Genomic DNA, 26473 nt, shown 5'->3' with positions numbered 1-26473 from the left:
TCACCTATCTCATACTCCCCCACCCTCCCCAAACACTCTTACACACCAACGCACTCCACTAAATACAATTTTTAATCCAAGTTTCACCGCGCTGTCCGTGGCCGTCTGCGAATGCAAGATGGCGGGCGCCACAGAAAATCTGACGCGCTTCACGCCCCATGCCGTCCAATCAGCGAACACATCGCATGTCCGGGACATCGCGCAAGCCACTTGGCCAATCGGGGCGCTGTCCGTGGAGCGAACCGGGAAGTCCGTCCGCAAAGCGCACGGAGATATCTCTAATTTTTTTGCCTTACATTTTGGTAATTTAAAAAAAAACTACTGGACGGATTTACACGAAATTTGCAAAAGCACGCTTTTGGGACCAAGCCCCCGCTCCTGCCGCAAATTTGGTGTAAATCCGTCCAGCGGTTTGGGCTGTAGGCGTGCGCAAAGTTTTTTCCCATTATGTCTATGGGAAAAAACTAAAGTTTTGGGACTCCCCCTATAACTTTGCCCCCCCCCGGACCAAATCTCTCCAAACTTTGCAAAATTCAGAGTGGGCCATATACTTTTTTTGCAAAGTTTGGTGAGGATTCGTCCAGAGGGAGCGAAGTTATAAGCCACCCAAAAAATGCTCTTCCTATGGAAACACCAACGTAACCATAACTACATGGATGCTACCGCGTCCATGTGATAGATAGATACGGATATACACGCCTTGTGAGAATGCCTCTTTAGAGCTGCATCCATACCAGTTGGAACTTTATTTAACTGCCTCTCAATAGTAACGTGCAACTCTGAGTCTCGGATTTGTATGTGAGACAGACCATTTTAATATTTCTCGGTGTTTCAGAGTCCTTTGTTACCTCTTGGCATCTTTCCTTTCAAAGCGTATTACCTTTTGTTAGGAAAGTTATCATTTATTCTAAAAGGTTAAATGTATCCAACTGATCTCAAAGACCTTACATCTTTTACCACAAATTGCTTATTCACCTCCTTCCCTGGTGCCTGCAATTTAGCACAATTATCATCCATTGCTTTCATTGTGCTATATGACTCCTATTCTGTTATTCTCTGAACAGAACAAATGGGCTATTTTAAAGCTGACTCTTGAACAGGCATAGGTAGTTGCATTTTCCAAGCCATTCAAAATGTGGTTGCTGACCATAAAACACCTCAATGAATCACTGTAATCTCCAATGTGTAATTCACTAATCTTTCTCACATGAACAATGTATGGAAAGGGCAGAAAGAGAAGGATCTATGTGGAAATCGACAAACTCCAAGCCGGTGTCAGAGCGGATCAGCTATAAAGACAAGAACAGCAAATTGCTCAAACACAAGGTACAAAGTATGAATGAGTGCCAGGGGAAGGAGAGCTTTTTGTTAAGACAATACAACAAATAATAAAATAAATATATTAGCACGGTGAGGTGGAAAGCTGACGAGCGAGAGGTGCAGAGCATACGAAATAACAGAACTGGATAGAACAAAGGTTGCTCTGCATGCTGTGAAAAAAGACAAGGACAATTTTAAGAACGTTTTGGAAAGGAACATGTAGGACATGAGCATCATTTGGGAGTAGGAAGAAATAACAATTGTTAACCCTCTATTAATGGTTGAAGTATTGTGGGCTTTATTGAAAACCCTGTGATTTCACCGGTGTCACTTTTGGTTTGGTTTTAGTAGTTGGCTATGTGTTTCGAGTAGCAATCTCTGATTATACTGTTACTTCAGATTTTCAATAATGATGTTTCAAATACAGATGTAAAAAGGAAATATGCAACGGCCTGCCATTGGGCTCAAAGGCCAACTGATGTCTCTGTTTGTGATGTTATTCAGGGGTGTTAGGATACTTTCGTCCAGGTATGTTTTTGAATAAATTATTCCACAAACCTGGGATCAAAACAGAAAAGAGCAGAAGAGTGTTTGGAGAGGTATACAAAATAAGCAAAGATTTGTTTTTAAGAAGATTGTCGGGAGAAGAAAATGATGTTCCTTGGGTCAGTTAAGAATGACCTTGAAGCAGGAACCAGAGGGACGGAGGTACATATGAAAAAGGAAAGCCTCTTTATTCTTAGTTGCAGTTACAGGTATGAAACACGAGCATATGGTATAAGCGTCCTTCCAGGTTCCTTCTCTGGCTCCAAGTCTCCAAGTCCCCAACGGCCTCCATGTAGGTCCCACCCATATCATCACATCCCACTTGGCATTGCTACTCATGCACGCAGCACACATACATACCTAGCCAAAACACATCTACTTCCTTGAAAAGGAACAAAGAAAGTGGTTGCTCTAGCGCCACACCTATGCATGTCAGGATCACAACCTTCTGAAAATAAGCAGCATCTCCTTTTACCTTGGCCAGCCACTCCACTCCAGGGTCCAAGGACCTCATCCCTGAGAACTGACTTGCTCCAAAGTTAACAAAAGAGCATCTCCACTCACGTAACAAACAAAGGACGCTAGTAACTTCATCTGAGACGTTCTCGCTCCACAATAGGAGCATTCTCACTGGCAAAAACATAATCCTATGACACCCCTCACAAAAACTAGAAAATAAAATCCCTCACATCCTCAGGACCAATGTGTCAAAACAACAACCATCCCTTTTCCTAAACAAAAACACATACAAGAATAGAGGGTAATAGAAAAGTGACTTACAACACAAAGAGCACATAGAACAACACGCAACTGCAAAGGCGCATTGTGAAAAGCAATACACAAGCATAGCAGGTATGTACCCACATGCTTGTGTGTACCTGTTGAAAAATTCAAGTAAACAAACATTTTAATATAGATAATACCAGTGTCAAACGTGTAGCTCCCAAACTTCCTGACTCACTTGATTTCTCCATTCTCAACTCTAAAGCAGAATCTTGCAGTGTGTCAACTCTAAAACCTCACAGCATAACAATGCTCTTTCAAACTGCACAAAAAACTTGTTGACAGCACTGACCATCTACAACAAAACACTGGCTTAATCCTTGTGGCGTGTCAATAAAGGACAGCACCTCATCGCTACCACCATGTGTCTTTCTAGTCATCAGGCAAACCTTTGTGTGGACACTTCCTCCTTGGGTCTCACATTTCTCTCTGTACCTTACGTGGACACTCTATAATCACAATTGGCCTCATTACGACTCCGGCGCTGGACCATGGTGCTACAAGCACCATGGTCCATGCCGGAGTCTGGCATGGTGGATGGCGGAATTAATTCCCCATTCACCATTTGCCCTTCCCCATTCCCATTTTTGCCCCATAGGGCATAATGGGGATGGGGAAGGCGCTAATTACGGCACCGTAAATTACGGTAGTAATTAGCACCAAGGTCGCTTAGCGCCTTGGACTTTAACTCCTGCAAAAAGCAGGCGTTAAAGTGTGAATCAGGCGTTAAGGGTTAACGGCGCCGACGGCGCCGTTAAACCCTTAACGCCTGACTTGTAATGAGGGTAAATGTGTCTCACAACACCACGTTCTACACAAAATCTCTCATGAACACTATCTCTGTCGTGTTTCAAAATCCACGTTACAGGTTCAACTAGTTTCCTTGTTTGGTGTTTTTTTACAGATATAATTTCGAGTCTAGAATCGCAGTGAATTTTGTGCCCTCATTGAATATCCTGGTGACGTGTTTAGCTTATAAAATACCAGGGTGAGTTTATTTTAGATATACAAACGATAGCTACATGATTGTCTCACCGAGATGTTATATACATTTTTTCTGATTTAGAACTCGGTTTTTGAATAATTCGGTGAGTTACTATATTTTTTCTCTTTGGCATATGAGCCCTTTCACTTGGCCATTCACTAGGGTGGTGCCTCACTAGGGTGGTGCCTTACTGTCCTAATCAGCAACATGAATTAATGTTCAATTGGATCTCTTTTCCTTTCATGAGCTCTTATAGATCAAGTCCATGGACTCATTTTGGGACACACCCCGTGGGTTTAAAAGACAGCACAGTAACACACACGGATCAGTACAACATGCTTTACTGATGAAACTGGCATCTCACGCATGCTCACTTTTGAATTAACCATCTATCTCTTTATTTATTGTAGTCCTACTTTTGTATGTAGTATTTACTAATCACAGGGAAAACACCTGTAACATATGGGGTTTACTAATTTACAATGCTACTATTTTAAGGAACTGACCATTGTATCTCTGTCTTATGTTTCTGTACCTGTTCACCCTGCCTGACACGGATTTACAATATGGTATGTAACAACCATTGCTCCATATTATGTTGATATTATTTGTGGGCAACGCATCAAATGTAATTTGAATGTTAATTGTGTGATCTCTCAAACCTATGCAACCTGTATTTCTTTGAGGTAACAACAGCCTTGAGGACGACCGGCTGGTCGCAAAACTTGTTGGCTATTGATTTGTTGGATTTTGCCAATAAAACAAGAAAGCTATATAAGACATATTTGGACATTATATTGTATAAGGACTTCTGCACATTATTGAATACGAATCGATAAACTGAATCAGGGTCTCAGCGCTGTTCAGTAACATACAACCCTTTTTTCATGTATTTATATTAAGAGGCTAGGGGGACTTCGTATGTTGCTACTGCTGCACATGACCACATTTTAGAATTCAGAAGACTAGCGCACCACAACGTGTTACTCTCCACAGTTTCTGAATAATCTCATAATTTGTGTCTCACATTTGATTTCACCATACCACATCTATTGTGGACTACCCCTATTATGGACACTCATCACAATCTCATTTCATTTCATCACACTCCACCTATTGTGAAATACAGTATCCCCTTCCCTTTCACACCTCTTCTGCATCCTATTATATAGGAGTTACTGACTACCCAAATCCCCCCCTTTCTGTCAAACACTGAGACGAGGAGGAGAGATATTGGGAGGATGAGGATTACCAACATAGAACCACAGAAACAGAAAACATACTCTCCTCTTTCTACAGTAGAGTGTCCCACTAACGAGGCCAGGCAAAGTCAGACCTCCCTTTACAAACATGCACACCTGAACATAATTACCACTCCCAGGAAGTATAAAAGGCAGAGCAGGAGAGCACACTTTGAGCGAGACAGGGATGCTGGAAGGTGCGGGGAAGAGGAAGAAAGACCTACTGAGCTGCAGAGACCCTGGGAGACCTGGAGAAGGAGAAAACCACACAAACACTGGCCCTTCTACTTGAGAGGAGACTGCAGTGTGAATCAGGGAACTGTACCTCCAGAAGGCAAGACCAGGGGCAGCTGGGGTTGCCTTGCAGTACCATCAGCAAAACTCCTCCCCTAGGCCAAGCAAGCAAACCAAGGTCTCGGAGGGGCTGAGGGAGAGACCCTGACCGCCGACTAACATCCCCTTTTAGCTCCTGCAACTCCCAATGCCCGAAAATGCCATTTCGGGTAGATGTGAAGTGGGAGTGAATTAGCCCAGTGCATTCTGGGACTAGAAGACCCAAAACCTTTTCTTGCTAATTGTGAACTTTGAAAGGAGGCTCGAGCTTGGCTGAGAGAAGCTTTCTTAGTGAATTTTGCTGCACGAGGGAAGGCTTGAACCCGATGAGGGAAGCCTTCATTTGAGAGCCTTGAGAGCTGAGCAAGGCCAAACGCATGAGGAAGCAGCTATTTCGAGACATCAGTTTAAACTGAGGAGAAAGGCTGTGAGATCCGAGAGGACTACCAGGAGGGCACTACCCTTTTCAACCCAGAACCTTGACTTCCAAGAAGCCTCAAGAAAAAGAAATATAAGACCAGGAAATGCAGCTGACGAACGGTGTAGCGTACATCAAAGGTACACCGGGCCCTCCCGCACTGATAGCCAAGGCGGGGAGAAGTGATTTCCACTGTGGTACCATCCTTGACTCTGACAACACCAACGAGTTCAGCACAGCTGGGGAGTTGAAGAAACTGATAGCAGACCAGACTGTGTTGTGCTCAAGTTTGGCAACATTGTATGCAGAAAGAGAACTGATATACAATTGTCTTCTGTGAAACCGAAATAGGTACCAAATACAGGGCCTCATCACAAGTTGGGTGGTATCCCAGCAGTATTACTGCTGGGATACTGCCTGGGCTAATAGCGTTACCACCACCCGGTCTGTCGCTATTAGCGCCGGATCAAGGGTAGGGCGGTAAGGGGTATTCCACATTCCCCAGTGGGTCCATTGTACCCAACGGGGCATTTTTGGCAGAATTAGTGTGTGCTAGTAGCGCTGCGCTAATTGCGCCCCAAAATGGGCCTTAAATTGGTACATTTACCCCCAGCTGCAAGCTGGGGATAAATGCTGCCAGACTCGTGATTGGACAGACCTTTAAATGTGGTGGTAATAGAGTTACCACTGCATTTAAGGGCTACTGCCCAACTCATGATGAGGCCCACAGAGTGGTCTCTGTTTGGTGCCACCCTTCCCTCGAACAGGGAGGAATTATTGAACTGTAAAATCGAAGTGGTCCTGTAGCAGGTTACATTGAATCCCGTGCACATTCAAAAGTCTTCGATTGTCTGTAAACTGAGCCCGTAAGAGCCCGTCGGAGGGGGACTAATTTTAAAGAAAGGACATGAGCCCAGAAGAGGGGGTTCCTGGGTGAATAACACCCGAGAAGATTGTTGTTGAAAATGTGAACCCGACCGAGGGATGCCTTTGAACTAGGGTGAACAGTAAATCACCTGAGAAGATTGTAGTAGCAAATGTGAACCCAACTGAGGGATTCTTACAAATTGAAGTTGGTCTGAACCCGACTGAGGGAGGCTAATGATGAAAGAAGGATTGGAGCCAGGCTCAGAGGGATCCTCCAGGGTGAAAAGAAAATCGCCCTGCGTGAATATTGAGAAATGTACTTTTCTTTATTGTTTATGGGAGATCAGGTCTTTTAAGTCAAGAGACTTTGCACTAAAGAGACTTGTGTATAGAAGGCCCTGATGTTGTTAAGGGAACTGTGACCTCATGCTGGAGAAGCCCAGGAGTGTGCTATGCTCAAGTGACACACCTTACCCCATGCTAAAAACGTGGGGAAGGGAGGCACCGGCCTAAATATCCTGACCTATTATTTTGCAAACACTTCTTTGTGAATAGTATTTTGTAGTATATTGCTAAGGATTGGTAATATTTTTTTTTTACTACAGGCACTTTTTATTTGATTAGACTCCACTAGGACTGTATTGTTATTATCTGATGGTCGTAGCTTTCTCCCATAGTACATTCAGGGTTAGATAGCCGTTTTTCACAGCCCTGATAAAAGTTCAATTAACACCCTTGAACTGCGGTGACTTGTGTCTATCCTACTTTGATACCATGCCTTCCTTATATATGGTGTCAGGTTTGGGATGTGACTAAATTGATACTAATTGGGGACCCCACCAATTGCAAAACAACAGCATTTGAAATCCAGTCCCTTGACCAAAGTTAGTGAAGAGGAACTCGCTGAAATCCTCCCATCCGCCAACAAATCTTTTTTCCCTGAGTCAGAAGATTTTTACATCCTGGGGATCACCTTCCATCTTTTATATCTTTTGACACCCCCAAGCCCTTCTGCTGTAAGGAAGGTGTTGGAGAGAAACATGTACCATCTATTTTGTCCCCTGGATTGTATGGTGCCACATTGAGACAAAGTAGTCATCTCTGTAGACTTACGAGTCAACGTTCCTGGTGGCTGGTGGCTGGTACATTGAGGAATTGCAGACAGTTTTTTTGCACTATGTTGATGGTATTTTACCTTTTAATACTATGGAATTATCATGTTCTTTTTTAGTGTCAATTCCTCTGGAGGAATTTGTGCTACAGGAATTACCATCATTTTCCAGCTGTAATTTGTTCAGATGTAAATCCTATGATGGAATTAGCACTGGCGTAATTAGCCCCAATATTGTGCCTGCTTGTCATTTGGCAGTGCAGTAAATGTGGTGGTAATTTTGTTACCACCACATTTTAGCATTACTGCCAAACTAGTAATGAGTCCCAATGGTAACCAGTAATTACTTGCAGGACGAAATAGAGACAAAATAAATAAAGGGGTAAAAATTAGGGAAAACAGAAATGCAGAGTATAAAAAACAGTGCAACGATGGAAAAATATCAAAATACTGCCAATAATATAGTATTGGAGGTGTCGGTTTAATTGGGAAAAAAACAAATAAACTTCAGTTAAAAAAGTATAAAGGGGTGGATGAAAAAGAGGAAAGACAGGTATAGGTGGACACGAAAGACAGGTATAAGTGGACACAGGGTTCCAGGGGATGTCCTCCGTAAAGGGTATTACCAAGGAACAAGTAGGTCAAAAGTAATATGGTAAAAGTGAAAAGACCTTTAAAAAGCACAAAACCAGGATTGTAATTCTTAAAAGGTCAACAAGAGGGCAGTCACACACTATAGAAACAGTAGCTATATACATCTACACGCAGATGTAGCTAGCTACTGTTTCTGTAGTCTGTGACTGCCATCTTCAATGTTTGAAGCTATTAATGTGTCTTTATATATATATATTTAGATGTTTTGACAGCAATAAAATCACATATAACTCTCCCAATGTGTGCAGGGGAATTTTAAGGCAAACCAGCTCCCAAAGCAAGCACTAAATGTTTTCATCTCTCTAGGTTACATTTTCAGTCTTCTCTGTCTCCTCTCTCTTTATTCTCCTCTGCTCACCACACGTGTCTTTCCATTATATCTCTGTTTTCTCTCCACACCCTTATGGTCTTTCAATGAGCGTGTCTTTTTCTGCCCTTGCCTCACACTCTCGTTTTATCTTCTAATTCCTCATGCCCTCATTCACGTGGTCTGTACCTCCTTACCACATTCCGCCCATCTCTATTACAATTAGAAGCCAAGTTATCAAAAAAACTGCAGAGCCAAGATGTGTTTTGCACTACTTCTAATGCCACTGCACATGCACAAGCAATGTTTGGGCATGAGCAAAATTCATTTGTGGCCTACACATTTTGCCTTAATCTTGATAGTGCAGCTCCAGATGTCCCATTCATTTCTTCTATTCGCATTCTGTTCTTTCTCCTAAATCTGGACTGTTTTGACCTCCTCTATCTTCTTTTTCTTCTGTCTTTCCCCACTCTCTCCCCCACTATCTTCCCTATGCTCTCTCCTTTCCATTATTTCTCTCACTCTCTCACATACATGCTTTTCTCTCACCCAAATGCCTTGCCCTATCTCACGCACTTAAACATGCTTGAACCCGCCATTCTCACTGTTTCCTCTAATACCCTCCTCAAACCCATGCTATCAGTTCAGTAACATTGTTTGTTTCTATTTGCTACTGCTTATACAACCATTTCACAAATGTTTTCCAATCATTATACACATTTAAAAAACAATTTAATCAGTCACCAAGGCGTGAAAGTCATCTGTTAATTAAGTAACCTATTTGGTTACTACCAATTTTACATAAATTAATTTAAAGTACCATCTCGAATGAATAGTTAAGAAAGCACAATTAATGAGAGAATAATTGTATCACAAGTGATACAATGCAATGCTATTAATATAGTGTCACGGTTAGCAGTGGCCGCATTAATGTGAACTGTTTTTAGACAGAAGGCAGAGAAAAATGTTATTAACGATTAGCATGCAATGTTTGATTCCAATTTGAATGCTCAAGCCAAGGCATCATTGGCACTAGGAATTAACTGGACGAATCAGGGTATAATTAATGTATGTCAATAATACATATCAGGTTTATTCCATTCGCTGTTCAATATTCTTTAGAATGATCTCAGCTCGATTTAAGATGCTTTTAATGGGGCCTGTGGCTAAATTCTCCATCTTCATTTGTATATCCATGTGCAGGGAATTGGGGACTGGAATCATGACATGTTTATGAAAAGACAGCACCCTCCACTCAATCCACCCCTTCAAAGAGGTCAAGCCCAATTTGTATCGTAAGGCAACAATAGGATTTGAATTAGACAGATTTAACATGTTCTTCCATACTATGGATTCTATGATGTTCCAATCAATATCATTAAACATATATCAAATCTCCTGCCCATATGGTAAAGAAGGGATCACTTTACTCTTATAAAATTTGATTAAAGGTGAAAGCATAAATCAACAGAATCTAGAGTTGATCATCTTCATTTGGGCAACTAGCTGGCCTTATCCTTTAGTCTAGGGATCCAACGAGTGTGAGTCAGAGTTGCATCCAGACTAAATCCTAAATAACTTATCTATTTAGTTGGAGCTATCAGTACATTGTCCACCTTCCAGCTGCATCTGCATGTTCTTTCTGGATGTAAGGCGTATAACTGTAGTTTTATTGAAGTTGAATCTCAACTCATTAATTTGGGCTTAGCTCTTAATGTCATCTGTCACATATTGTAAGCATCTTTGAGTGTGGTCTAGGAGAATCACATCGTCAGCCTATGTCATCCATAATATAGGATGTTTTTGAATTTTAGGTGTTACAAAATCTACTGAAGACTGTGCATCTCCTAGATCAGCAAGATAAATATTTAACAGGACGGTGCGAGGACACACCCCTGGCAGAGGCCTCTGTGCACTTCAACTGTATTCATGAAGCTACCCTGCCTGTTCAATCTTGCTTGTAAGTAATTATCCTTATGGATGTGAACTAGTATATCCAGTAGATGATCAGGAATATTCCCCACTTTCAAATTTGACCAAAACCGAGCCTGATTTACTGTGTCGAAAGCCTGGGAGAAATCAATGGCTGCAATGCAGACCAGCAATCTCCCCTTCCTCTAGTCCTTCTCCTGTAGACACTTCATAATGAAACCATGTAATAAAGATCCCATCTCTTTCCTATATCCTATTTAATATTTACTTAATCAACCCGTTTCATGAGCCCAAACCTCCAATTCATGCAGGACAAAAATTGCATAAATATTACTCTCGGCATCAAAAAGAGCAACTGGTCGGTAGTATAATGGATTTAAACTATTGCCCTTTTTATGGATAGGAACAATTATTGAGCATTTCCATGTGCTTGGGGTCGATTTGGTTTCTATGATGCTGTCAAATAGTAATGTCAATACTCTAGCCCACAAAATCGGATCTGCCTTAAAGAGGAAATTGCTAAAAACCATTTGGCCCAGCGGTTCTGGAGTTGGATCCTTTTCTAATCTAACTTACTATTTGCTCTGCGTCAATTTTCAAAGACCACGCCACTTCTGTTTGCAGTAAGTATCACACTTTTTTCAATGGGTGGTGCACAGTCGAAAAATGTGATTTCCAGACATCCTCTGAAATCTGTTTGCATTGGGAGTCGGTGGGAGTTTTTGATAGTGATAATCTGTATGTTCGCTCTGTATGTACCAGAAGCTAGCAATCGGCTCAATGCCAGTTTTTATAGGCAAGCTTTCTTGAGCTTCTACTCTCCAGAGAGGGCTCGCTTTCGCAATTGCTGCAGAGCACTTTTCTTTCCTGCACTACAGCATCAAAACAATGAATCGTGTGTCTGCAATTGCATGTAGCTTTTTCCCTACACCATTATGCTCAATAATACATTTTAAGAAGTCCTTTGTTGTGATTGGAGACAACTTTGACTCAATAGTAGTTTTTTCATAGGTTTGCCGTAGTCGATTGTTAAATGCTCAAGACTCAAAGAATCTCTTAGCAATCCGATTTACACTAGTATTGAGTATCAAACCATCAAACAGTTGCTCCACTCTCAAGTATTGAAACATTCCACACATTAATTAAATCAGAAGTCAGCACCAAATAATGTATACATAAGGAGGTTCCGTTTTTCCAAGTATTTCTGTCTGGTACATTCCCTTTGATGTTACCATTGGCTACTTTATATTCCACTCACAGAAAGTATTTCTCCAAATCCTTCCATATTTGTCATTACTAGGTGAAGAAAGCGAGACATCATCTTGAGTCCCACTAACTCCATAATCAGAATTAAAGTCACCACCTATCACAAGAGGCTTAGCATCATTATTTTCCAGATAATTTGTCATTATTACGATATGTGTAAAATGTTCTTCCATTTACGTGCGGTCTAGATTCCAATATAAATTAATAACAATATCCTCTAAATATGTCTTCACCGCTAATAGCCCAGCACAGCATTCGATTTTATCGTTCCCAGTGAAAGATCTTTTTTTTAACTGAAAGGTCGCTTTAGAAAGACTGCTATGTGGCCGCATTGAGTGGTCTTTCTAAAGTGAACTCTCACGCCCCTGCCGCACGAGTGTGCACAGGGGCTGGCAGGCTCTGCGGGACCAGGTAGCGGAGGACCAGGAGAGTGGGTAAGTGTGTTTGTGTGCACGTGTTTGTGTTGGTGTGTGTGTTGTATGTACGGGTTTTGGTTTAGGGAGTGGGGGAAATGGGGGAGAGGGGAGAACAATGGAGCCTCGGGGGTTGGAACTCCTGACTTTAAAAAAAGGGGGAAAACGCATTTTAAAGGTCTCCGGAGAAACAGACCTTTACATAGACGTTTTCCGATCAAAAGAAAATCAGTCCAAGTAAATCGGTCTTTTTCTCTTGAGACCTTTAGAAAAAGGTCATTTCACTTAGAACCGATTGTATAGCTATAATGAGGCCATCAGATGACCTACCTCCCTTAAATAACACAGCATCCTGTTGTATAATAATGTAACCATGTAAGATTAATGGTGACCTCAGCCAAGTTTCCTGTAGGAAAAGCATAGTATGGGAGTTAAGAATGTGTGCCACTTCATGTTATTTAGGAAGCTATTAAATCCTCGCGATTTCCATGAGAGAACTGACATGGATAGTGCACGCTTTGCGAGTCATTTCTTTTAACGATTTTCCATATTACCGGGTACGAGTAGACATGCCTGGTTTTTGACTTCAGTGCGCAGCCCAAGTCCAACAATTATTCCAAGACATGCAGAGCGCACACCGAGGGTCCTTGTCTACTTTTTTCCTTTGTGCTGAAATGGGCATTAACCTAAAGACCGGTGCCTACATCACCTAACCTTCTAAAACCACTGGCCACATTTCTTGGTAACCTTGACCTTTCACCTTGTATAGCAGGTGGTTGATTTGGGGCCCCTACTACTTCTGTTAATCGTTCTAGGGTGTTACCCCCAGAAGTGTAATTTGTACTGATTCACCAGTGTAACTCCTGCTAATTTGGGGGCACTGCATTGTGTACAAAAACATGTTTGCTTCTTCTTAATTTTTTCCCATGCATTGACTTCTTTGTTGTTATCTTCACACTGTTCCTGAAGTGGTGCGGGAGCTCGGCCTTCCATTCAACCACATTCCTGTGCACAGGGATCCCCCATGGTCAAGGTCCCACATGCCACTTTCAAGTTCAAGGTATCCGTGGCGCCATTATTGTCAGATGGCGGACTGGCCTTTTGGACCGAATCCATCAATTCTAATCCTATTTTTATATCACTAAGCATTAGTGATATAGTCCCGGGAAGATAGCTCAGTGGCAACGTGTGTGCCTTGGAAGCAAGACCACATGAAGCAACACAGGTTCGATCCCTGGGTCTGTGCTTAGAAACCTCTGGGTGTTTCAGTGTGTTATAAATATGCAACAAAAAAAATCCTGTAACAGCACCTTGATGCAGACTGTGTGAGTGCTTTAAAAATGCAAAAAAAAAAATTAACATATGTGACCTCAGTTCCATTTTTATATCATCATTAAGCGAAACAAATTAACTTAATACCATGTTCAAAGCTGAAATAGATGGCGAGGACAGCTGGGTATTATCTAGCTCCCTCCATTTGTGCAGTAAGGTTCTTGGTGATGCTGAGCTCACTGAGGATAGTGAAACCATTTCCTCACCATAGTGTGTCCTGTCAGAAAGGACAGCATCACAATTATTATATATTTTTTATTTCATTTAAAACGCGCTCACACAGCCCGGGGGCATCGAGCGCTGTTACATAATTTTTTGTTGTTGCATAGTTATAATGCACTTAAATGCCCAGAGGTTTCTAAGCGCAGACCCAGGGACCGAACCTGTGTTTCTTCGTGTTGTTTTGCTTTCAAGGCAAGCACGTCATTGGCAACTGTCCTGTACCACTTTACTGCTCGTTCGATCTTCAAGATTTCAGTAACTTTCCTGTATCAACTGGATGTTTGTAAGTTTCACAAACCAAATCAAGTAAGCTGACATCATTAATAAAATGGTTTCCTTGTTGTGCCACTGAATTTCTGTCAGATGTAGAGCGGATGTCAGTGCTTATCCCCACTTTATGGTAAAGATCCGTGATCATCTTGCAATTCAGATTACTTTTCTTTAAAAAAGAAATTCAACCACTCTAATTGTGCTGCTTCCCACTCCATTGTCGCCATTAGGGCGCAGTCAAAGCAGCCCCAAGGAAGCTTCCAATTGGAGTGCTAATGATGGGGTGGCTACGAAACCTAACACCTGTTCAGGCTGCAACAGAGCACTATTGTGTTGAACATTGAGCTCAATCAGTGCCAATGATTTATTAAAGAGCACAGAGTCCCCAGGGGAATCCATACCACTCTACTAATGCTCCCAGATGGAGCAGATACAGATAATACACAGTCTTCGGGCATTGATGTGCTGCACAAATCTTACACTTAGGAATGTGTGTTGTTACTTCTATTTCAAAAAGGTGAAATCAAGACCTCTAACACCACTGCCTACAACTGCATTCACACTCTGCACACTCTGAGGCGCCCCGCACAGGTGAGGTGAATTGAACCGAGCCAGTGTTACAGTTCAATAAGCACTCCGTAGTATGCTATCAATCCTAATAGTGTTCCTCCCAAGAACACGATACACAAAGCCTTCAGTGCATCAGCCTCCAACTCCAGTCACACTCTGCATACCGTGTAGCACAACGTGCGGGTGAGGAGAATTGAAAGGAGCCTGTGTTGCAGGTCAATAAGCACTTTGTAGTACGAAAGCAATACTAATATCGTTACTCCGAAGAACAGGCGACAGAAAGCCTTCAGTGCATCAGCCTCCAACTGCAGTCATGCTTTGCAAACTTTGCAGCGTTCAGCACAGGTGAGGAGAATTTAGAGGAGCCAGTTCAATAAGCTGTTAGGCAAGAATTGATTTAGCAACCCTGTGGGAGACTACACAACCCTTGTCCTCTTGGTATTAGGTAACCCGCCTATGGTTTAGGTCTGTACTACACAAGTTGGTAGAGTGACTGAGCAGCAAGACTTATCTCAAGTGGGGTAAATGTGAGCTGTAGAGCTGTAGCATTGACATTCACCAATACAAGTATCCAAATAACACACACAAGGTTTTCTAATAAAATAATTATTTATTTATTTAACAGTCAGTTTTAAATAAGCATTCTTTAAAAATGGCAATGTGCAACAATAAAAATACACTTCAAAATACTTTCTCAGAATCAAGGCAAAGCAAGTAGATACTTTTTAGAGATGCTTCATACACACTTCCTACACCCTGAAGTGACTTCACTAACTAGGGCGTTAATAGGAATTCATATATCACGTTTGTACTTGGTAAATTCTGAGATTAGCAGAAAGTAAAGCTTAACGGAAGGAACAAGGTTAAGCAGGTTCTCAGAGCATGTGAGCACTTTATATCTTCCAATGAAGTCTAGAAAAAAAACCTTTCCCATAAAATATTAGTTTAACACCAATGCACTACCTACGAGGGACAGTAAGAATCAGAGTTAATGGGATAGAAGAGTCTGAAGGGAGCAAGGACAGCTGAGACACTTCTTAGATAGTAAGTCTTGCACAGGGTTAGAGTGTTTGTTGAAGAAAAATCACTTTAGGGTCACAAGCAGTTACACTTGTAAAAGTTAGAGCTACAGTCAACTCTAGAAAAGCAGCTACTGCAAGTCTCAACTGAAAAGAGCAAGTTACAGACGATGAGGTAAGTACCCCAAAATCAGAACAGTACATTTGGTTAGAAGAAGAGCATCCAGCTGGCTCTGTCTGGTTGCTGTGTTGCAGATCCTGTGTTCCTGGGCCTCAGTTATGGGGACAAGAGGGAGGACGTCTGGAGGACTCCTGCACAGCAATTCAAAGGTAAGCAGCAGCTACGAGCGTTCTTCAGGTCAGAGGCACTTTTCAGTTTCAGTGCTCGGTAAACAGCACCACCAGGGATTTTGAACACTGGTTGGGCATCCTTTACTCCTTGAGTCCAGCACTTTAGTGAGGTGACTCGAGCTTGGGTCGTCCTGCTTCAGGAGGGCCCTCAGAAGACTCCTGGAGCTTTTGGCCAGCTTACAGATGTTGGACTCGACTATGGATTTCTCCACCCCTGGCACTCTGTTCCAGCAGCAGCAATGAAGTACAGCCAGTTGGGGAAGGTATTGCAGTCAGGTTTGTCTCAGGGTTAGTTGGTCCCACTAACCCAAGCGAAGAAGTCATCCTCTCCGGAGCCTCTCTTGTCAATCTGAAAAAGGAGTTTCAGCACAGCAGTAGGGCTTCACCGGGCAGTTCAGTGGTCCAGGAGGATGCAGCAAGCTTCATTCACGGTGTCTTCATCGGGTTGTTCTTCCCAGTGGCTGATGCTGTCTTCAGTCCAAGAAGCCTTGCCTTTTAAACAGGTCTCTGCCAATTCAAACACAGCCTAGCAGTCACTTACACAGCAAGGATAGCCAGCCAGCCAATCAGGACTCAGTGGATTCAAGTAACCATGGAGACAAAGGACAAGGACGTTTCGGGCTCCTCCTTAACTTCCTGCCCTTCCCGACACACTGAAGCCCGCCAAAGGCAACATGAACAAAGGTCTTAAACCTGATTTGTCGCGCAGAGTAAAACCCAAGAAAGACCTCACAAACAAGAAATGGTGAAAAAAGTAGAACAGGCCATTTTGACACAATGGTCACCCATGGGTGCTATACTGCAGCTGATAATTCAGCCTGCGGTAGAAAAGCACAATGGTATGAACATTAAACCACTGCCACCAGCCATTTAAAGTAGTTAGGGTAACAAACAAAATGTTACATGAGTAAGTAAGAAAAGGGGCTACTAAGTAACCTCCCTGCTCTCCACATGAGATGGGGTGTGCTAGACCTACAAAGAGAAAAGGTAAGTAAAGTCATTTCATTGTATTATACTTGGAAACAGTAGTTCTCACAAGAAATTGCATTTAAACCTTATGAGAAATCTAAAGGATGTCTCTGTGACACTGCACTGAAGGTGATGTATCACCATACACAAAGTAGATGTCTGTGGAGTTTATCAGACTCCAAAAACAAAGGAAACCGATAATCGAAATCAGTTTAAAACACATGAGATAGTGAGAATAAAGGGCTCACTCCCTCCAGGGTTAAAATTAAAAAGTCCTAAAGCCCAGCAAAAGAGCTGGGGGTCTCTAAGGTTGAAGGGAATTAGCTCAGAAATGTCAATTCTCCCTAACATAAGCACTCACATTGTAGTATGTAAGCAATTCTAATAAAGTTCCTCCCAAGAACACGATTAACAAAGGCTTCAGTGCATCAGCCTCGAACTGCAGTCAATCTCTGCACCAAGGCATCATGTTTATGTAACCATATTGTTTCTTACAAGAAGCTTTTTATGACCTTGTAATGAGGTGTCTGATTTAAAATGTCATCAAAGGTTAGGCTTCACTGGTCCCTCTCTCAGCCACTCCACTTCTAAAATGCTTTCTTGATTCTACCCTCAGGCCTATTCCACATTGTCACATTCAAAACCCAACCCTGCCTGAAAGACTATAAATAGTTCATATTTACAAATACTTTAATTGTACGGTGAGTGCTATTAAAAATGAAATAAACAACACAATCAGTGTGCGTTATACCCTTAGCGATTCAATCGCATAACATTCTTTTACAAAAAGCACATTTATCAAATGTAAAGATCTGAGGGCTCTATGTACCCAAATTGCTCTTTGAATTCATGCAAAGCAGCCAGGAAGCCAATTTGTGACATTTGTTCTTTTCCCCTTTCTCATTTCAAAGAGTACACCAGGAGTTCACTGGTATTTGTTCAGTTGGCCATATAATGTAAACTATATGTAACATGCTCTACTGTGTATCACCCTTCTAGGTAAAACGTGTTGCCACACACATTTGATGCCTTTTCCTTTTATTTTAAAACTTTGCTGTCTCCAAACTTAGCATCATCCAATGCACTTTCTTGTTTTATACCAGTGATAATGATGTTCCTCTTATCCCAATTCAGCTGAATCGCAGGATAGGCCTTCTCAGCCCAAGCGCATCATTTCAGATAATGCGTGCATGCAGTGGGATTCATTTACTCCTTGATCTCCCACGGAACAGACGATGAAGCAAAGTTTACCTCTTGAACGGAACTAATATGTTTCTGTAAAGGTCAGCGTTTCTCATAGTCAGGGAATGAGAGACTATTACAAGAGCTCCAGTGCTGACAGCTGCAGGAACTCAATTATGTACCTGAGTTGAACAATCCATTTTACTGAGCAATAACTGAGATGATAAAGTGATTTCAACTATAAAACCAAGCAGATATGAACTGAAATTGATAGAGTTGGCACACCTATGAAGCGCGTGCATTGCTATGACAAACACATTTTCCAATGCAGTGCCACTTCAGAGCTTGCTGCCGTGGGTATCTTTATATATAATGCTGAAAGTATGTATGTGTGTGTGTGTATGTTTGTCCATCTGTACGAATCCACACCGTTAAACCCATGTCTGCCAAATTTTGCATGGATTCCTCTTTTGACTGGGGCAAGATCGTAGTCTATGTTTGGATGAAAAAATCTTATATGCAAAAAGAAATATGTGTGTTAGTTTGTCCGACTATGCAAATCCACACAGTTGAACCCACTGCTACCAGATTTTGCATATAATCCTCATTTGTCTTGGGCAAGATTGTAGTCAATGTTTGGTTGCAAAAAATTCACTCGGTAGACACTTATATTTACTGATGCTCACCCGGATTCACTACAGTAGGTACAATAAGGAGAAACATTTTATAAAAGTGTCTGAAGCAAAATGTTCGATGTGTTGGTTATTCCTTTGAAATGTATTACTGCTGTATACAGTTCGAAAGTGTTTATTAAAGCATTTTTAATGGGAATTTAAAAAAAAATGTTTTAAAGGGAATTAAACAAAATTACATTGTTCTATCACGCCACTCCAAATATGGGAAATGACAAGGTTACAGTTTACTTAAGTGCATTCATAGGAAGCGAACACAATCAATCAATCTTTCTTGGACATTTTGTCAAATGTGCTGAAGCCATTGAGTGACGGAAACATGCCTCCCAAAAACGAACATCACTTGGAAAAGCTCCATCTGATGCAATGCGAAAATCAATATGAAGAGCTTCTGAAATATAACAACAAACAGAAGCACGACTTGCCGACCAAAGGACAAGAACAACTTTCTCCAGGGCAAATGAGATGCCAGAGCAAACTGAAGCAAGACTTGCTGACAAGAGGGCAAAGGCGACATCTTCCAGGGCACATGAGACACCACTAGATCAATACACGGGCAACTCCGGGTACCCCAGTTAGTACCTTTTAAAGCTGACAGTGCTCACCTTTTTTGACTTTGAAACACACTTAACACAAAGAAATGTCCACTTCTAACAGTATGACATTGAAAAAGAGCCATTTCTTCAATGGTTTGATGGGGAAATTCTCTTTACCGTCACTTAATGACGACAATGGAAGATGATTCACAATAGGCCTTACAACATTAAGATGTAATGTAAGTGGTCTTGTATAGCGCCCGTCTGCCAATAATGTTGGAAAAAAAGGAGGGCAGGATGAGTAAGTCGGTTAACAGGAAGGCAGATGCAGCCCCCTTTGGTGTTGAAGGATGCAGGTCGAAGGTTTTCATTACGTGTGTGTCGATATGAACATCTCTGTGTTGTTTGTAGTTGGTACTGACCGGGTAGGTTAGACATACGGTTAACCCTGTAATGTGGAGTGCAAAAATGAACAGCATGGTGGTTGATGAAAGATGGAAAGGGTCTGAAGTGCACTAGACCTAGGAGGCCATCTGTAGGAGTATGGAAGGTGTACGGATGCAAGATTCTGGTAGCGAAGAGTTAGTTGAGGGTTGACAGGGTGGAGAGTGGGGTGAGGGTTTTGTCCTTTCCAGGCTCTTGGTGGTTGTTTTCACTGAAATGACAGGTGCGGACCAGTGCAATAAGTGAACTTGGTTCCCACAAATGGCAGTGCCAAGTGTTCCGAAAATTGCTTGATGTGCACAAATATAACGCCATTTTAAAAGAAAGACATTTAGTTGTATTATCTAGTTATCAGAAATGCACGTAAAATGTTTATAAACCTATGTGTGTAACCATCAATATCATTGAAGTTACTGTGTTTTAATCCATCATTAAGAACCATCGCTGCTTGCCCTCATGCCCCCACCCATTTTGAAACATTGTTCCTCCTTCTCCCTCACCACACCTCATACCAACTTTCTGCACTCTCTCTCAGCTTCCTTACTACACTCGCTGTACCTTATTCCTAACACTGCATTTACCTTTTCACTGGTCCTGCTGGTTTTCGTCTTCCAATCTGTCACCCTAAAAAAAAGGGCTCAATTTCAAATGCCCTCCTCGTGTTTGTTCTGGTTTGTTTCCCTTTCATGAATGGCCGATAATGAGCAAGGGCCCTTTCCTGAAAGGAAACCATTTTCTAAGTGTATAATTAGCACCCTACATGGTATGATTGGGTGCTGACACCATTGACAGCAGACTGTTATTCCAAACACACATAGCCACAAAGGCCAAATAGCCTGGCTCCAACTCTCCACCCATCACAAAATCAAACCCATCATCCTGCTGCAGCAGTTACAGACTGCAGTGAATGCCTTGGTGGTCTTGCACATCGATGGGAAAATGCTCTCTTGACGGGGTTGCCAGCTGCTCACTTGGCTCCCCTAAAAGCACCGGAATTTGACCGAACCACTCCTGTCCAACACAAACTACATTAGCTTCCTCTCTGGGCCAGAATATTGTTCAAGACTGCATGTATCATCTACAAAGCGGTCACAATTACCACACCAGCATTCCTTGTGGCTCAGCTCCATTTATCTAATGACACACATGCCTCTCACAGCAAATTGGCACACAGACTTGAATCACAATCCGTCGCAAAGAGAGAGCCATCAAGCAGTCCTTCCTTTGTCACGCACCAAACCTCTGGAATTCTATCCCGGGATCCACTCAGAATGTCCACACTAATTTCGCAAATCTCTCAAAACATGGCATTTTCAACAATACCTGACCAAGGACTAATCCCAATGGACACACATACTGACTCACAGACCTCAATTCACAGTACTGCACCAGTATTAAAAGATGCCAGCCCGTACACTGGCTACCCACACTCTGTGCAGTGCTACACTGCTCGTGAGATAGGTTGCGCTAAAAACAATAACATAAAATGGAATTACTGGGCGTAGCAGCAAGCAGACCAAGCCAGTAACAGCCCCAAGTCTGCACTAAAGGCTCTTGTATAACTTCGGCCTTTCAACGTGGGCTTGTGGGCTGAGACCTGCAGAGTGAGCCTGCTTGTACTGTCATTAATGCAGCAATAGTGGTGTATATTTCAGGCCCCCAGTATCCAACCTCACTTCATGGGGTTACTCGAAAATCTATCACATGCACCTCTTTCAACTCTCCTCAGGAAATCGCCTAATAGACTGTAATCTCATATGTTGCAAATTCTGCAAAAAACAAAAACACAAGCAACATAAAAAGGCTAATAAACACAAGTTACAATTAATATATATATTTTAAGAACATATGATTCCCATAACAGCACTATCATTGAATTGCTCCCTCATAATACCAGACAAGTACACATGAAGGCAGCACTAATCTGTTCACTATTTAAAATGTACACCTAAATATTCCTTTATACTGTACCATAGTCATCACCCAGCGCTAAGGGTTGTCTGCATGTTCGTGAATTGTATCGCAACTGAGGTTACCAGCCTGGAGTCTGAGGAGAAGAGGAGTTGGGAAGGATGAAGAAGGGGGAGCTGTAGGTAACCTGAACATGAATTATCGAAGAAGCGTGGGATTGGCAGGGTGATATGATATGCTTGTAATCCTCAAGTCAAATGAGCACACTCCAGCCTTGTGGAGTGAAGTGGATACCAATACTAGAGCACAAAACACTACAGGCAACTAATGCTAAGTGACTGAATATAAGTGCTCACATGGCAATTACCATTAATATGTGTGTGGTTCTTGGATGAGCTCCACATGTGCCTAAGCGTTCCCTTGAAGTATAGAGGCTTATTTGGGTATAGGATTGGATATCACAAACCAAATCCAACCATAGAAGGCTAATTCAGGGACTGCTGAGCTTTAGGTTGTCACAGAGGACAGTGTCAAGAGGTAACAGAATAGAAGAGCATTGAGAGAGGGTAAGAGAGTAAGGGACTAAGACAGACAAATATTAGGAGGTTTGGGGGGAGGCACACATTCTGCATGCCAAACCTGTTTGGCATTGGAAAATAGATTGATCCTTTGGGATTGAAGAGTGGTCTGAAAAAGTAAGCTGGGGAAAGTGAGTAAAAAGGCCATGTCCAAGTGGACACAAAATTGCAAAATGTGTACGGGTACACAGGCTCATGCTTATGCAATCAATACATGCTTATTGAGTACATTTTCAAAGTTTGCAATTTCAATCAAGAAGATATCTATTGAAGCACAGAAAAACTAAGCAGTTAAAGAGCTTACCTTTCAGATGGGATACCAAATTCTGTTCTCAAAGCCAATCCGGCTATGTGGGCAGAAATATTATTGCTACTTTTCTTTCGGTTAGCACAGGAAGGTAAGATACCACTGTCATGGCGAAATGTGATCATTGTCCCAATTCATAAGAACAGATGAAGGGACTCTCTGCTGAATTATAAACTCATCTCTCTCATAGAAACTTCAAGTAAGGTTCTTGGAGCCTTTGCCGTTAAGGATTTAGCCAAATGGCCGGAACAGACCAGAAGGCATAGTAGTTTTCAGACCGGCTTCAGGAAAAACACAGGCACATCTCATATATACCTTATGTCAACTAAAGTGAGAAAGCCGGAAGGAACATGCCTATACGCTGCTATTCTGGACATGTCAGCAGCATTCGACAGCAAAGATTCTGGGCAAAGCTGGAATTCTGGAAGATTCCTTTAGGCCTATTAAATATGTTACTGATATCCCATTCCCTAAACACTCTACAGGTATATCTCAATTCAGAAGGAGCTCTGTCTAAAAGAGTTGAGGTAAACACTGGTCTAAGACAGGGCCGTCTCTTGGCCCCATGTCTTTTTAACCTTTATATCGCTGACATTCAAGAAGCACTGCAAAAGCCCAATCTCTTTCCCCCTAAAATTGGCCAATTAAGAGGGGGCTGGCTAGCATATGCAGGCAACTTAGATGCAACTCCTATAGGACTACAGTGTAGCCTCAAATACTTGGAGAGTATGCCAAGATTAACAACTTCAAAATCAACTTGAAGAAAACAAAAATCACTAATTTTACAAGACATATGCATTATAAGAATTTTATGTGGGCGTTGAATGGTAGTAGGTGTTAGGTAAGAATCTACCTCATCTGTGAGGCCCCCAAAGGTTTTGCTGGACTTGTGGATTATGTTTCCTTGTTCCTGAGTGAGTGGAAACCTTTTTCCTCACTCACCCGTTCGTTTACTCTTTTATGGAGTAGGGTTTTACACTGTCCAGAGAGTATTTTGAAAATGTTCTTTTTTGACAAATTTTGAGCATCTACATTGCGTTGTTGCAGCACACCGCACCTCTATGTAGTGTTGCTGGGTTGCCCTTTGGGCTTCCCTTTTTATTTTCTCTGGCTTTCCTTGTGTGAACTACTGTTCCCAAGGGTAGAGAGGGATTTCCAGCTTCTTCGCATTTTATTTTGTTATTTTGTGAGACCAGCCCACCTTATGTGGAGTGGTGGGGAGATACTTTGTATCCCCTTTCTCACTGCTCCAGTAACAGTTATGTTACTGTGACAAGCTTACTATTTTTGGCTGGTGGCAGTGTATCTATTTTTATGACTTGTATGTGATTTTTACTTGCAGTCTGTCAAATCAGCCATGGTAATGTACAGGAGGGTCAAATCTTTTCCAGAATGGTGGGCCCTTTCTTTTTTCATCATTTTTCATGAGCTTGTCCTTTCTTGGTCCTTCTTCTGCCATCCTAGGTGGGGGAGGTCCTGTTTGGATTGTTGTCTTCAGTGGGAACCCTTTGTCTTTCCCACTGAGGCACCCGAAGATGATGACTCCTACCCAGAGGCTCACTAGTTATGAGAAGACCGTCAAAACGAGCCATCAGTCGACATGCTACAACCTTGATGTGCTGCCAATCGTGAATACCAGGGGAATTTTCTTATTCACGCACTTGTAAAAGGGCGTCAAAACTACAGAGCCATTAGAAGCCCAGAAGAATCCTTTGCTGGAAGCCTTTCCTGCTGACTGCTGCTGAAAATTCCCTTCCACTGTCCTTTCTTTTGTCACCAAGACTAAGAACCTGAAGACCAGGTCTTGTGCTGCTGCATCCTGATGGCACCCGACTCAAGCTTTTGTTCTCTGATGATGTACTGTGTTGGCTTGGGTAATACATACTTTAAGTTTTGTGTGAATCCTGTGAAGCTTTGGGGGTGATTCATATGTTTGGGAGTTCACTCGTAGCTTTCGCCCATGCCTAACGCTGCAACTCATCAAGAATGTCTTCTGCGAAATCCCGGGATCCTTTCTGCTAACCCTGAAGTATGTACCTAATTGTTGGAAGAGATATCCTCTGGAACTGTGAATTTTCTGCATCCTGTGCCTTTCCTGAGATGCCTACAGTTGGCCACTAGACCACTAGTGTCCCTCTGCTGCCACTGAGAATAGGGAAGGATTTACAAAGTGCATGCCTTTGCCTTGAAATAGAAATAGAACAAGCGTTGAGTTGGTTTGGTGACTGTATCTTTGTAATAGGAGAAGTAACAAAAGTTCTTACTTACCTGTGAATGTGTTCTGCCATTCTAAAATAGTATATGAGGTTACTTTACTTTCCTGTGAATTGTATTCCACTCTTCTAAAAAGTAACATAGTTGGTTTCACATTCTTATTTCTGTTATAGAATAAGTGTATAAGTTCACTAACTGGGGCTTAATCACCTTGAATAGATGTGTGCCATTCTGAAAGTGCTTTGCTTTCCCTGATCTGCTCTAGAGCATTTCTAAAATAGTCTTCATTGAGGTTTTGCTCACCCTGATCTGCTTTAGTGCATTTCTGAAATCGTGCATGGAGTTATTGCTTACCTTAGTCTGTGTTCCACTGATTTGAAAAGCAACATTGGTATAACCATAATAGTTTATTACCACATAGATTTTACTCACCTTGCATAACTTAAGGTTATCATAAATGTAGTTTGAGTTCATACTGATCCTAGAATTGTGTTTCACTATTCTGAAAAATGTTTAAGTTACATTACTGACTTTCAACTGTGTGCCTAAATGTAATCTAATGGTATCAATTCTTATAGTAGAATAAGTTAAAATTGTTGCTAGGGGTCCGCCTGCAACACTGTTGGTATAACTGTTGTATTCTTGCTATTGAATAACAATGAATGGCAGTACCAGTAGGGTGTACTGCCCTTGAATTACGTATAGTAATCTAAAAGTAACTAATGTGGTTTCACTCCCCATGAATTGGTGTTTGCTATTCTAAATGTGTTACACTAGGTTTGGCTTAAATTGAATTCCTGACTGTTCTTCTAAATAAGGTCTATGCTTTCTTTTGCATACAATAAGCATTGTGTTGGGCTTTTATATTGTGTTTCTGAGTTATGACATAGTACTTTCTTCCCCCAAGAATTTTCCTGGCCTTCTTATGTTTAAAATAAACCTTTATTTCTACAATACCTCTGGGTGTAAGTGTTTCTTTTGAACCATATGTATATTTCAAGTTCTTTGTACTTTCCTTCAGCTCACTCTCCCAACTAAGATACGCCTAGCTGCTATGTCTAAACTACCAAATGTTCTCAGGCGGTACATACTTTAGAAATCTGGCTCTAAGTGTAGGTTAGAGAGAGTAGACTCTATCCATTATCTCGGACTGATAATGAACAATAGGAATACAAGAGAATTGAAGCAGTAATTGTTTTTGTTTTTATTGCATTTGTTTTGTAAATGGTGCAAGCCGAATGAAAGTATTTACCTACCTACCGTCTGCTTTCTCTGTCTTCCCTGCTTGCATGGTGATGTCATGAATGTCCTAGGTATGGAATGCTGTGTATGTGTGACTGGCTGAGTGTTAATTGATTGACAGTTGGTGAGAGGCTGCTGAAGTGCTGGTTGATGCCCCTTACTTATGGCTGTCATTTGATAACGTTGATCCCTTTGATCCTGTAACTGACAAATAGAGATGCTTTCCTTTTCTACATGTAGCTCCTGGTTATGCTGTGAAAGGCATACTACAACATGGCTTATGGCAGAACCAGGAGCAGAGAGATCTGGCAGTGTTTTGTAATACAGTGAAAGGAAGTGGCAATTAGAATCTTGGAGAAATTCTGTCTGCATTGGGGATGCCAGCGTTGGTGCACCCAACATTTCTAAAGTAGCTTAGAATTGATGATTCTACTGTTTCTGAGGTCCTGAGACACAAA

Source organism: Ambystoma mexicanum, chromosome 5q (assembly GCF_040938575.1).
Source record: "Ambystoma mexicanum isolate Mex_15411 chromosome 5q, UKY_AmexF1_1, whole genome shotgun sequence".
In the NCBI taxonomy this organism is placed as follows: Eukaryota; Metazoa; Chordata; class Amphibia; order Caudata; family Ambystomatidae; genus Ambystoma; species Ambystoma mexicanum.
Note: the sequence above shows the minus strand (reverse complement) of the source record.